The sequence below is a fragment of the Papaver somniferum genome, chromosome 2, assembly GCF_003573695.1.
Source record: "Papaver somniferum cultivar HN1 chromosome 2, ASM357369v1, whole genome shotgun sequence".
NCBI classification, from domain to species: Eukaryota; Viridiplantae; Streptophyta; class Magnoliopsida; order Ranunculales; family Papaveraceae; genus Papaver; species Papaver somniferum.
This window is the reverse complement of record NC_039359.1, coordinates 79,662,794-79,676,254: the sequence shown is the minus strand read 5'-3', so window position 1 is coordinate 79,676,254 and position 13,461 is coordinate 79,662,794. Positions and strand designations below refer to the sequence as shown.

General features: G+C 41.4%; 1 long non-coding RNA gene across 8 annotated transcripts; it reads right to left on the bottom strand.

The window, feature by feature from the left end:
- Window positions 1-9,663: 9,663 nt before the first annotated feature.
- Window positions 9,664-13,461, bottom strand: LOC113353613. 8 transcript variants are annotated; one of them, XR_003361408.1, is made up of 13 exons: window positions 13,256-13,461; window positions 12,999-13,115; window positions 12,846-12,872; window positions 12,483-12,667; window positions 12,252-12,324; window positions 12,047-12,108; window positions 11,720-11,937; window positions 11,497-11,589; window positions 11,207-11,346; window positions 10,897-11,035; window positions 10,743-10,805; window positions 10,390-10,501; window positions 9,664-9,906 (listed from the first exon to the last, which is right to left on the bottom strand). It is a non-coding gene; the product is annotated as an uncharacterized LOC113353613 (long non-coding RNA). The 8 variants fall into 8 exon arrangements; XR_003361405.1 differs by having other exon boundaries at window positions 9,664-9,934; window positions 10,763-10,805; XR_003361403.1 differs by having other exon boundaries at window positions 10,763-10,805.

The window sequence follows — 13,461 nt, the reverse complement described above, 5'->3', positions numbered from 1 at the left end:
AAAAAAAAAAAAAAAATCCTAACCGAACTTTACTCTGGAAACCAATATAATGAGTTCGGTTAACTCGCAAAAATAATTTCAAAACCGAACTTTTCTCTATATAGCCAAATATTGAGTTCGGTTTAATCGCAAAAAAAAAATGGCGAACTTACCGAACTCTGTTGTTTAAAGTTCGTTTACAACATGGTCGAGTCGACTGAACCGAACAAAGTTCTGTAAATTCAAGCATAGTAACTCGGTTACATTTGATTTTTCATCAGCTAGCCGAACAAACAAAAACTCCATTAAAGCTCTGGTTCGGTTGCCCGTGACTTTGGATTTATTAACCGAACTGCATTTGTAGAAAGTTCGGTTACATGTTCTTCATATAATATAACCGAACTTTGTTGACCTGGTTGAAATTTTTTTGTTACAATTTTGATTTTGAAGATATTTTAGGCCATTTATAGCAACATTCACTAAGTTACAAGCATACTTCGGTACCCAGAGGATGTTTTTTCTCCATATTCACCCATCACAAAATAATTTTTTTCTCCATCTTCTTTTTCTTATATTACTTTAGTCACTCAATAATTCTACTTCTTTTTAAAAAAACAATCCACTAATTTAACCTTAATCAATGATTAATCACACTAACTAATCATTATACAAAAATAATCAGGAGGATAATTTTGGTATTAATATAAATATTTAGATAAGGGGTGACCTAGAATTACTTCTAATCTCTTACCTAAAATAAAATATTGGTCCCCAGAAAAAAACTGATCCCAAAAAACAGTTCTAATAAAATATAGCCTTCTTAGAGATGTGACATCAAATCTTGTTTGGGAACTTAAACATCATCAGCGACACCAAATGTCCAGTTACGCCACTGCGTACAATATGGCCTTCAAGGAAAAACGGTGGAAGTACAAACTCACTGTGACGCGGGGGCACCAAGGCCTTCCGTATCACGAAGGTCATGCAAATCCATTCGACCTTACAAGTAACGGCCAGGTTCTATAAACCTACAAGCCCAATCTCTATCTTTAAGAATCAACAACTTAAAAAGTTTATTTGTAAAGATGTAATTAAGAACTTGAGGTGGCTGAATTACAATAAAATAAATTTCATACTTATTATTATTTTATACCGTCTTTCAAGGTACCTCCAAGACTAGGAGCACTGGTTTTCCCCACCGTCCAGGAACATCGAGACAAACCGTCCACCACAAAAGCATCTGTCAACCAACCTCATTGAAAGTGATGTACAAAATAGTGTATATGTGATGAAGATACCTTCAGTAACTTCCACTATATATATTTACACAAGTTATAAGGAAGGGAAGTTTTGTACTGCCAACTTCGAATTATCGAAACTTCAAAATTTATCTGATTTATTCAAAAATATCTGATTCCCTCGTAGAACACAAAATATGATGTCAATATCATTGAAGTAGGGCGGTAAAAATCTTTGCCTAATATTTTAGTTCTATAAAAAAAAAAAAAAAAATAGTGTAAATCCATATCAACCTTCATTTCCTTAAGGTGAATAGCTCCATTTTAATTTGAAGTTACAAATACCAGAATTAGATAATGAATGCAAAAGCGGAAAGATTATGGCATATCAAATCTTTTTTTCTTCTTCGTAGAGATGTGACATCAAATCTTGTTTGGGAACTTAAACATCATCAGCGTGAAGATATGTGATAAGTTTTTATTTTATTTTCCAAGTCTCCTTTCTCCAAAGACTATGATATACCGTGGTAAGATTTATTAGTAGTTTTTTAATTAATCTATACAGATCAGATAATATTAAATAAATTAGCTACTATAATTAACAATATTCTAATAGCATACGTAACACTCCTGAATTGGGCCCCGGAAAGTAATTGGGGGCTTTCCACTAGAGGACAAAAAAGGTCACCCAATCCTAATTTGGGTCACCCCTTATCCAAATATTGTGGTAATGCCTAATCTACTCCTTATCTAATTAGTGGTAAAATTTAAAATCAAAATCAAATTTTTTTTTTTTTTCCGAATCTTATGTTTGAAAAAAGAAAATCTGCGCAAATTTGTGTGAAAAGTCGTCATGAAATTTTTAAAAAAGTAACGACCCTCAAGAGTTTGTCATTGTTTCAGTGACGACTCTAAACAGTCGTTATTATTTAAAAAACGATCCTCAAGAATCGTCATTGATTTAGTGACGACTCTAAACTGTCGTTAATGTTCAACTACGTATCCGACGACCCTTTAATGATCTTTAAAGAAGATAACGACTCTTTTATAAGCAATAACGACTGTTTAGAGTCGTCACCTATGTGTTGAAGAATCTTGTGTTTTCTAATTATGTTTCTGAGTTTGATTTTCGTATTGGAGTTGGTGTGTACGGCTCAACATGTTTGAGTTCTTATTATTTCATCAATGCTGCTTATAGAGTTTGTTTTCAAAATTTCATGGAACTAGTATGTAATTGTGATTACTGAAGGTTAGTAGGGCGAAGTTGTATCTGATCCTGATGCTAGTATTGCAACATCGTCAAGAGGATCAAGCATGATTTTGGATCTAAAACTCAGTTTTGGGGTTTGAGCTCTTGGTTATTCCAATTTCCAGTTTGGTTGTTTTTGGATTGGAATCTCTTATCTCATCAACTGAAACTTATCTTTATATTACTTTAGTTTTAACCCCATGTATTCATCTTCTACAGCACTAGCTCAACGAGAGACAATTCTGTCTTCAAAAGCCCTTTCATCATAACTAGTTTGTGGCAACTAGTTTTCTCGTCATGTCCTACTTGTCCTGATACCTGCCTCTACACTGCTTTTAGTGACACTGCCGTCGGAGCTCTCCTCGCCCAAGAAGATGATGAAGGGATTGAACATCCCATATACTACTTCAGTCGAACTTTAAGAGATGCCGAACTCAGATATCCCAAAGCATAAAAGGCGTGATTGGCCTTGATTCACTCCACACAGAAATTCAGACATTACTTGATCTCCAACAAAGTGGTGCTGATATCTAAGTCTGAACTGTGAAGTTCCTCCTCTCAAAACCGACCCTGATAGGGAGGCCAGCCAAATGGCTCCTCCAAATGTCAGAATTTGACATAACATGCACTTCCCCAAGAGCTATCAAAGGGCAAGCATTTGCGGATTTTCTAGCAGCGTTCCCGGGAGAGAATACCACAACACTACACGAGGACCTCCCTGGAGATTTTACGGAAATCTCTTTTATCAAAGAAGAAACGTGGATACTATTTTTCGACGGCTCCGCCACCCCTAACAATGGTACCGGAGGAGCAGGCGTGGTTCTAGTATCCCCGGCTGGTGAAGTCTTCTCGCACTCCTTCAAGCTAGACTTCCCTTCCACCAACAATTCAGCAGAATATGAAGCCTTTCTCATCGGACTGTCATTGGCTAAACAAGCTGGATCCACGCGTCTGGAAATAAGATGTGATTCTAAATTACTCGTCAACCAGGTGAATGGAGTATACTCACTGAAGGAAGTAACATTGGCCCCGTACAGAATCGAGGCACAAAATCTACTAAATTACTTCGCTGACGCGACAATAACGCATGTTGGCCACAGCGGCAACAAACATACTGATTGTCTAGCCACACTAGCATCGAAACTGCAATTCGAAGGTTTTGAGGAAACCCTGACAGTAAGGAGACGAACCGTGGCTTCAACATTGCTTTCACAACCCGAGGAGGCTAAAGATGGCGACTGGTGAACACCGATTATCCAAGATCTTAACAGCTCGTTTTCCCAAGGAAAGGTCAGTCTCAAAACTTTACAAAATTTCTTCATGCTCCGAGGAGTGTTGTACCATCGGAACCCAGACGGTTCCTTGTCAAGATGCCTCGGAGAGGAAGAGGCGCAACAACAACTCAACCGCGTCCATGGTGAAATTTGCGGGGTAATATTAGTGGTAACACTCTGTCGCCATTTGAAACTCCTTGGCTACTACTGGCCAGAAATTGAGGCTCAATCTCGGTTGCTTCAAGGAACTTGTTCCAATTGTCAAGCGCCGCCGCATCAATTGGAAGTCTTCAATATTGGCCACGCCGGGGACTGGCAGGATCGATACATCAGTTACCTCCGCAACGGCGTACTCCCTACCAACAATAAGAACGCATCCAAGATATAAAAAAGGTCCAGGAGATTCATATTCCATGAAGGAGTCTTATATCGTAAAAGCTTTGGAGGAAGTTTTCTACGGTGTCTGAACGAGGCAGAAATCCCGATCATGCTGAAAGAAATGCACGAAGGAGAACACCAAGGAAAACGGAAGTTATTTCTTCAGATACACGAGAAATACTATTTGCCAACCATGGAGGATGATGCAGTTGTCTTTGTTCAGAAATGCAAAAAATGTCAAATCCACATAAACCTTATCCATGTACCGTCGACTCCTCTACACTCAATAAGCAGTTCGTGGCCCTTTTATAGTTAGGGACTCGACATCATTGGGAAGATCAACCCACCGTCGTCGAAACAACACGAATACATAATAACCGCAACCGAGTATTTCACCAAATGGGTCGAAGCCATCCCTTTACGAGGAACTACTGGAGCCACAATCGCGGCGTTCATTAAGGAGTACATCATCTGCCGATTTGGCGTGCCTAAACATATCATTACCGAAAACAACACTCCTTCCGCTAACAAGAAAGTATGGGAATCACTTGAAGAATATGGTGTTAAGCAAGTTTTATCCACCGTGTACTATCCCCAAGGAAACGGACAGGCCGAAGCACTAACAAGACTTTGATCTGAATCCTCAGTCGGACAGTGCACGATAATCCTCGTACATGGCACGAACAATTTCCAATGACACTTTGGGCGTACCGGACATCACCAAGAAGTTCCACTGGCGCCTCTCCCTACTCCCTCGTCTACGGCGCAGACGCCATCCTCCCGGCAGAAATCAAAATCCCATAATCTAGGATTGCCGAAGCAAGCGGAGTTCAATGGAATGAAGCTGAAGCATTGAACGCCAGGGTAGCAGAGTTGGACACTGTGGATTCCAGAAGATCCAGAGTGAAAGAACACGCGCAAGCATACAGAAATAGAGTTTCTAGAGCATATAACAAAGCCGTGAAACCTCGGGTTTTTCAAGTAGGAGATTTGGTACTGAAGACTGCCAAACACATCCAGCAAGACGTGTCCGCATCAAAATTCTCTCCAAAATGGGAAGTGCCTTATATAGTCACGAAGGCATACAACAATGGGTACTAAAAGATCATTAAAGAAGATGGAGGAAAACTGGAAGCAGTCATCAATGGAAAGTGGCTCAAGGCATACTACGCCTGACCGTCGCCTCACACGTCGCTGCATCATAGCACGGCTAGCCAGGCATCTTTCTGCTTTCTTTCACACCTCAGTTATCAAGTTTCTTTTAATTAAATAAAATTAATAAAATTCTCTCATTTCTTCAAAACCGATACAAAAAAGAAAGAAAAATACATGCTCGGGACTCCGAAAGAAAAACCGAGCATCTCCCAACTATATAACTCAGGAAAGCCCATCCAACAGATTATAATTCCTCGAAAGCATCATCTTCAACCGGTTTTGATACCTTTCAGTCCTGCTCTTCAAGTTCTGGATTGACTCTTCCACCTTCTGTGACTCCATGGACAAATCCTTCTCCTCTTCCAATATAGCCTTTGCATCAGGGACAACATTAACAAAAATACCGGCTCTGTCAACCTTCACAATGTCGAGACGATGTCGCAGCCAACTCACGCTGAACTTCAGAGATTCACAGGTAGACACCATGTTCTCCAACTTTTGAATAGTTGGTTCTACGACGACACGGATGGATATACTTTCCATTTCAGCGACCATGGGAAAGAGACAATTCACTGTGGAAACCAAGGCAGACGGGAAATTTTTCACCATGCTCCTCGTAAAGAGTCACGAACTCCTTCCGCACCAGAAACCCACCAACGTTCCGGTAGTTAGAAGATAAACACTTAATGCGGATTTCGAACAACAAACCTGCATTGGAATACTCATGACAAGAAATGCCTAAATCGGCGTTTTCCATATCTGCAGCGGTTGGTAGGATCGGACTTGAAGGAAGAGGGGCGACCAAATCATCCTCATCAACGACAGTCACACATGCTCCAACAGGATATATCTGCACAAAAGAATATCTTTTGTCACTCGTCAACAAACAACGAAACATCTATTGGTCAATGGAAGCATACCGGTATAATCTTCTTGACTCGGATAATCCGGGTAGGGGAATTATCGCGAGAGTAAGGCTCATGCGCTTGACTAAAGAATCTAGCTGGCTTGAGGATGATTCACTTCTGATCGACATGATAAAGAAATATGGACTCGACAAGAGGAAACCTTTGCCTTAACACGGGAAAGACGATGAAGCTTCACCGGCATAAATACTGCGGAAACCCTAAAGGAAGAAAGATAAACGGAGGCTGAGCAGACAAGATGCGGGACTGCATAACAGCCGGAAAATCAGCCTCAAATAAACCACTTGTCAAAACCCTAATGAAGGGTGGACAAAAGAAACATGAGGGCATGGAAGGATTCCTTATCTGAGCCACGCATGGAAGGAGGCAACCAGGCTGCGCTAGCAAGCGCCCAAGATAAGCCAGCGTCCACACCAAGCCAGCGCCCATGCCATGCCAGCGCCCACGCCACACCAGGACAGCGGACACGCCAAGCCAGCGCCCACGCCACGCCATGCCGGCAGCTCACGCACGCCAAGTCTATGCCAACGTCCCGCCAAGTCAATGCTAACGGCTCCATTCCAAGCTGGACCAACACCAACGACTCCATTCCAAGCCGACCGATGCTAACGGCTCCATCCCAAGCCAGTCCAATGCCAGCGACTCCATTCCAAGCCAACTCCCGCGCCAAGTCTATGTTAATGGCTCCATTCCAGGCTGCACGCTGCAAGCGGCTCCATTTCAAGCTGATGCCAACAGTCTTCATCCCAGCCAGCGACCATCTCTACCACTCCGTCGATCAGTAGCCTAAGACGAAACACTGATGCCAACCCATTATGGCCAAGCCGAATTTACGCAAAACCGACAACGCAAGAACCACTGATTCTTCTTACCTCCCTAAAAAGGTTAGACAGATCTTCCTGACCATCTTTTCATGACATGCTGTTTCGATTTTGTCCCTGTCTGTCACCATCTTATGCTTACCTCGCAATAATGCCCTTGTTCCGAGCTAAGCAGGGGACTTAATGTTGATGGTGGTTTTTAGCTTAGGGTTAAAATTGTAAAAACTTAGTCTGACGTCACGTCACTCTGTAAGGAAACGGAGCTTGAGTACTACTGTCTCCACTAGCACATTTATTGATCTTTTCAATACGTCTACGAGAAATTTACCAGGGTACCTTCTTTTTTTTTTTTTTTTTTTTTTTTTTTTTTTTTTTACATATATGCTATATTCCACGACAGAACCCTCAGTACTGACTGGCATCACCTCCGCACATGCTAGCCACGCATGTTACCCAACCATGCCAACGGCATGCCAGCCACACCTCCGCGCCAAAGGCATGACAGCCGCACCACCGTGCCAACCATGCCAGCCACATCCCCGCACCAAAGGAATGCCAACAATGCCAGCCGCACCACCATGCCAGCCACATCTCAGTGCCAAAGGCATGCCAACAATGCCAGCCGCACCACCGTGCCAACGGCATGCCAACCATGCCAGCCACACTTCCGGGCCAAAGGAATGCCAACCATGCCAGCCGCACCACCGTGCCAACGGCATGCAAACCATGCCAGCCACATCTCCGCGCCAAAGGCATGCCAACCATGCCAGCCACATCTCCGCGCCAAGGGCATGCCAACCATGCCAGCCGCACCACCGTGCCAACGACATGCCAGCCACACCTCCGTGCCAAAGGCATGCCAACCATGCCAGCCGCACCACCATGCCAACGGCATGCCAACCATGCCAGCCACACCTCACGCGCCAAAGACCCAACCATGCTAGCTGCACCTCCATGCCGTCCATGCATCCATGTCGCTGGCTGCCAAACGGAGGGTTGCAACAATCAACGACTACCATTCCCTCTGAGATGCAAATCTCAGTCATACAAGTTCGCCACCAAACGTGTGGAAACTTCTGGCCCAATGCCAAATTCCACGGTTTATGCCAAAACCCTAATTTGGCCGCGCCTAAAACATGCCAATGCCATGCCGGCCATGCCTCCATGCCGCTGGCTGCCAAACGGAGGGTTGCAACAATCAACGGCTACCCTTCCCTCTGAGATGCAGATCTCAGCCGTACAAGTTCGCCACCAAACACGTGGCAACTTCTGGCCCTATACCAAATTCTACGGTTTATGCCAAAACCCTAATTTGGTCGCGCCTAAAACATGCCAAAGCCATGACGCCCATGCCTCCAAGCCGCTGGCTGCCAAACGGAGGGTTGCAACAATCAACGGATACCCTTCCCTCTGAGATGCAAATCTCATCCGTACAAGTTCGCCACTAAACGCGTGGCAATTTCTGTCCCAATGCCAAATTCCACGGTTTATGCCAAAACCCTAATTTTGCCGCTCCTAAAACATGCCAAAGCCATGTTGGCCATGCCTCCATGCCGCTGGCTGCCAAACGGAGGGTTGAAACAATCAGCCGTACAAGTTCGCCACTAAACGCATGTCAACCTCTTGGCTGCGATGCCAAAACTCCGCGGTTTGTGCCAAACCCTAATTTGGTCCACGCCAAGAGCATGCACGATCCATGCTCTCCATGCCTCCATGCCGCTGGCTTCCAAACGGAGGGTTGCAACAATCAACGGCTACCCATCCTTCTGAGATGCAAATCTCAGCCGTACAAGCTTGCCACCAAACCAAACGATTTGTGGCAACCTCTTGGCTGCAATGCCAAAATTCCGCGGTTTGCACCAAACCCTAATTTGGACGCGCCAAGATCATGCACGAGCCATGTCGCTGGCTGTCAAACGGAGGGTTGCAACAATCAACGGCTACCCCTCCTCCTGAGACACAGATCTCAGCCGTACAAGCTTTCCGCCAAACCACACGACTTGTGGCAACCCTTTGGCTACGCTGCCAACTCTTTGGCCACGGCACCCTAATTGGCCACGCCAAGAGCATACACAAGCCATGGCAGCGCCGTGGCCACGACACTGGCTACCAACGGAAGGTAGCCACAATCAAAGGGTACCCTTCCTCTCAAGATGCAAAATCTCAGCCGTCGAAGGTCGCCACCGAACTAGCAAGCCTCTCACTACACCAAATTTAGTGATTAGCAACGGCAAATGGCAGTTCCAAAGTGGGGTCGCAACAGTTCAGCTCTTGCACGAAAGTCGATGATGCAAATATTCGCAACGGTTCAAGTTCCGTTGCGAATTTTCGGTCGCAACATCTGCCGCAACAGTTACAAACAATTGCGAAATTAGATGGTCGCAACAGTTGCAACACCGGAATTTTGCAACAGCTTTACGAAGTTGCGAAATTGTTGCAACATCAAAAAATAGTGGTCTTGACAGGTCAAAACCAGATTTTGGCCGGTCAAAACCAGGTCAAAACTATAGATCCCTGTAAGAAAGTAAGTTACCATGTTCATTTGGAAAAAGAATTAATCCAAAATAATTATTAAAAAAGTTGGAATTGAATGAAAATTATTAATTGATTTCATTTTCAATTTCAAAAAACTACAATCACTCATCCAGATGTGAAAAAAATTACACAACACTGTAAAAAACTGAAAACTATACATTCTTATAGACAAACTACAAATAAATAGTAATAAAACTCTGTTTCAAACCGAAATAAAAACCATAGATAAGATCAATACCCTACTTGCAGAAGCATGGACTGCAACTTCACAAGCCAGACGAGCTACTGCTAACGTACACGATGATGCAGCGACCATAAACCCCAATGCCCGGACAACTGATCCTCTGCAAACTTCAAGCCACCAACAAGACACTGTTAACTGTTGTACACAAAATGGAGGAGACAAAGCAAAACAATTATATTCGATGGAAGATAGACTTGATGTCAAGGAAATAAACACTTATCTATTAATTTATGATAAAATAGACTGTTCAGAGAGAATATATTGTTCTTAATGCCACAAGGTAAACAGAGATAATTAAATTGCTGATGAGCATATATCAGAGTAACGAAATATCACTAGAAGAGTTGCATGAATTAGAAAAGTATTTCCAAAATGAACTAATAACATTGACAGGCTTAGTTGAAACCAAAGCAGATGTGCTAATGAAGGGCCACTTAAACGAACTAATAACATTAACATGACAACATACGTTTTCTATCAGATTCCTCGAGTTTTTCCATCCATTTTCTCAACTTACGAAGTTCAAGGATTTCACTATTTAGAGATGGTATAGCTGGAAATGCAACAGTAGAAGATTAGAAAACTAGTACCTTTGGGTGATAATATGCATATATCATTCAATTATCCAGATATAACGATCGAGACCTGATCTGAAATACAATAACGAGAGATTTTCTTTTACTGGGTCTGCATCCTTGTATCCTGACATGGAAAATACCAGTAATTGAAGATAAGTTAAAGAGGATACATGTTTAATCATAAATTTTGAATAAGTCACGGACCTATGAGAAATATAAAAGGATGGTTACAGGGTATTATTATTCCAGTTCTACAACCTTAATAGTTCTTACTAAAACTAACTTTCATCTTCAGTGCAACTTTTACTATCAGTTCTTTTTCTTTTTCTGAACTTTCTACAACAACAGGGATAATACAGCAATACCAAGAAGATAATCGCTTAACCTTCTTATAGCCGAGACATAGCTTGATCCATCATTGATGCACTCTGCATAGTATTTGATTAGCGAAGATATTAATAAAAATTGATGTAAGCTCAAAAAGAATGAAAACAAAAGATTGTTTTCTGTCTTTATTACTAGTTTATCTCCTTTGGAAGCTCGTTCAACCAAGTAGGCAGATGGCTTAAAGAAATCTCCATACATCTTGGTCCATTCCTCTAACCTCGAACAAATGTATTTGGATCCGAGAGAGTCAGCCCAGAACACGATTCCTCCCCTGAACAAGACAAATTGGTGTGTAAGATTCACTGACAACCAGTATGGTGGGAACCACATCCATCCCATAACGGTAGAAATGTAAAATTCTTATCATTATAGAAGAATTGTGTAAGATTGTACAATGTCAACCACTGTTATCTACTATCAAGTGTAAAGTTTATATAACAACCTGTATGATGGGAATCCCATCCCCGAAACGGCGGCAATGTCAAGGTCTGATGCCTTAACTACAATTCCTTCATACAGGAGACGACATGAATCATTCACGACTGGAAAAAATATCATCTCGATGATGTCCTTATCTGATAACTTCATTAATTACATCAATGATAAGAGAATAAGTTGCAAATATGGTGTGTCCAGACAATGCTTGAAGTATTTTAGCTTCAAATTTCAAACTTTTTACAATGGAACCATGAAAAGACATGATCCAATTGAGAAAGAAAAAGAGAGAAAGACCTTGGATCAACTTTTGCATCAGACACGGCATGCCCCATCCACGACTGGGGAAAATATCATCTCGATAATGTCCTTGTATGATAACTTCATTAACTTCATCAATGATAAGAGAATAAGTTGCAAATATGGTGTGTCCAGATCATGCTTTAAGTCTTTTAACTTCAAATTTCAAAATTTTTACAGCAGAACCATGAAAAGATCAAACTGAGAAAGAGAGAGAGACCTTGGGATAAACTTTTGCATCGGACATGCTCCTTGCTTTCTCAATGTATTTTGCAATTTCAGGATCAGGCCTTGCCTTGCGCTTATTGTCATAGACATAGAAACCCCTGCGAGTGGTTTCCCCGAGAACAACAGAGTCGCAAAAGATATGCAAGTAAACACGAGGAAATTAAGAACAATGTAGCAAAATGACACAAAGAAATTAAGACGCCACATCATCTGCATTGGAAAATGGCAGATTAGAAAACTTGGATTAGTTAGAAACGAAGGAAAAATGAAAACTATAACTTTCTACAGTTCAGTAAACATACTAGTAATATATACAAACCTGAGCAAATCTTCCAAGACTAAAATCCTTTTGAATGTAGTAATAGGAGAAAGCCCCAAATCCTGTCCTCCAGACATATGCGACAATGAAAACACGAATCACATTATAGATCTCCATTGCCGTGAAGTAGTGGTACATCAAAAATAAGACATGTTTTTAAGTACAAAAATTAAACTTCTCTGGACAAAGAAGATTTAAGGTCCACCTTTTCCGAGGATGCTACAGATACATGATGAGTGCAACATTTACCCATTCCTAGGCATGTCAATAAACGAGGCCTGCAACAAGAAAAAATGAATAAAAAAATTAAAAGAGAAGAGAAGAATACACAAGGCTTACCATAACCAACATCAAAATAAACAGGCCATTGGCAATGCCGTTAAGAAAAAGGAGTAGCCAAACAAACAAAGAAAAGACCAGAAAATTTAACTTCAACCTTCTACACAGTAAATAGATATGGAATAAAATCCATCATTTCCACTCCTCAGTTTGATGCCGATTAAGATAAAGGACAGCTTTACCAGAAAATGCTGACTTATCATGGTGCTTCTTGAGAGAAGTCATTGATGGGACCATAATCAGATGTATATACAGAAAGTGGAAAAGATCGCGATTGTATGCCTGTCAAAGAAAACCAAATCAACGATAAGTTATGGACGAGATTGTGCCCCCTATACTCACAATGATTACAGGAACAATTGAAATAGAACCCATCTACTAAAGATTAGGTTATATAGCCTCCAGCCATAAAAAAATATCATGACACTTATTACTGCTCCAAACATGCCAGAAGAAATACCAGAAATAGTCTTTGCATTCGCTAACCCTACAATACCCAAATATCCAACATCAACAAATCATTAACCAAATCCCTAAAAAAAACCTAACAAAATCGAAACAAACCCAAATCATAACTCCAAAGTACAAAACCATTTTTCTTGATTTATCTTACCAGTGTATGAAGGTGCTAACGTTGTAGAACTGAACCATCTGATTTCTATTTCCAAACTCTTTGACGAGGAAAGCGTTGTTCCTCTTCACGATCTGTCAAATCCGAAACCCTAGAAACCTAGGGATTTCACACAAGGTCAAATTCAATCAAACCCAGAATCAAAAATCAAACATAGAATCCCTAAAACCCAAATCTAAGAATCAAAATAGAAATTGAATAAAATCCCTACATAAGTTTTTCCATTATAGCAAACAAACCTCGCGAAGTAGAGAAATCTATATGAGAACCTTAGATTTATTCATACTGATTTGGATGAGAGAAATCTCAAAACTATAGATTAAAGAATTTCATTTGTGATGGATCTCTTTGAAGAAGAAGAAGAAGAGTAAGAAAAACCTGATTGACAATTACTTTGATAGAGAAAACATACCGAGTGAATCACAGAGAGGAAGAGAAGAAGAGA